The sequence below is a fragment of the Octodon degus genome, unplaced genomic scaffold (genome assembly GCF_000260255.1).
Source record: "Octodon degus isolate 3935 unplaced genomic scaffold, OctDeg1.0 scaffold00107, whole genome shotgun sequence".
NCBI classification, from domain to species: Eukaryota; Metazoa; Chordata; class Mammalia; order Rodentia; family Octodontidae; genus Octodon; species Octodon degus.
This window is the reverse complement of record NW_004524683.1, coordinates 9,232,943-9,234,182: the sequence shown is the minus strand read 5'-3', so window position 1 is coordinate 9,234,182 and position 1,240 is coordinate 9,232,943. Positions and strand designations below refer to the sequence as shown.

The 1,240-nt window shown below is 36.8% G+C and overlaps 1 non-coding gene across 1 annotated transcript; it reads left to right on the top strand.

The window, feature by feature from the left end:
• Positions 1 to 797: 797 nt before the first annotated feature.
• Positions 798 to 950, top strand: LOC111818933. The gene has a single exon (XR_002822799.1). It is a non-coding gene; the product is annotated as a small nucleolar RNA SNORA44 (small nucleolar RNA).
• The last annotated feature ends 290 nt before the right edge of the window (positions 951 to 1,240 follow it).

The following is a 1,240-nucleotide window of genomic DNA, read 5'->3' as shown; positions in this document are numbered from 1 at the left end:
CTCAGTAGAATAAGCACTTGCCTGGCAAGCGCAGGGCCTGAGTTCAATCCCTAGTCCTGCAAAAATAAATAAATAAATAAAATAAATTAAAAAATGTCATAAGACAGCCAAATATGTATACCCATGTTTACAGCAGCACAGTTTGTAATATGGATAAATCTTGGAAGCAGCCCAAATGCCCATCAGCTGATGAATGCATATAGAAGATGTGATTTTTTTAATACAATGGAGTACAACTGAGTCATAAAGAAGGATAATTTGAGACATTTCAAGATAAATGGATGCTCCTTGAGACCATACTCTTAGGTGAAATTAATCAGACACACACGTGTAAATATCACATTTTTACTCTGGTGTGATAAACTGAAAGTGTAAATAAGGGTCAAAATGTATAATAGATACATTTTTTTTTTTTTTTTTCGATACTGAGGATTGAACTCAAGACCCTGTATCTGCCAGGTAGGCACTTATTCTACTGAGCTATCTCCCCAGGCCAGATAATTGGCAATGGGAAGAAAATGTTCAAACAAGAAAGGAAGGGGTGAGGGAAGGTGAAAAAAAAAAAAAAAAAAAAAAAAAAAAGGAAAAAATGTAAACAAAGCTTTGTAAATAAGGAGAGGAAGAGTGGTTGAATGGAGAGGAGGGGAAATGGGAAAAAAAGAGGAATCAAGACATACTGTATCGCAGAGTGTGTTGGTGCATGCCTATAATCCCAGCACTGGGGAGGCTGAGGAAAGAGGATCTTTGCGAGTTCAAGATCACTCTGGGCTACAAAGCAAGCTCAAGGTTCACCTGAAATGCATAGTCAGACCCTGTCTCAAAAAGGCCAAAAACAAATCAAAACAAAAAACAAAAAACAAAACACAACGGCATGGGAGAGCAACCTGGAGAGACTCTGATAGCTCAGGTCAGCCCAATACCTGTGGCTGCCACTCACTTTTCCTATACAAGAAAGGAAAAGAAAAAAAAAAAAATCAACAAAAACAAAACAACTAAACAACCAAAGAACCAAGACATACCATGTACAGGTACAAATTCCCAATGATGAATGTGGTCTTTATGCATATCTAAAATATACCAATAAAATTAATTAATTAAAAAAGTCACTGAGGGCCGGGGAGATGGCTCAGTAGAATAAGCACTTGGCTGGTAAGTACAAGCGCCTGAGTTCAATCCTTGGTTCCACCAAAAGAAAAAAAAAAAAAAAAAAAAAGTAAAAGAAAAAAAGTCACACAACCTA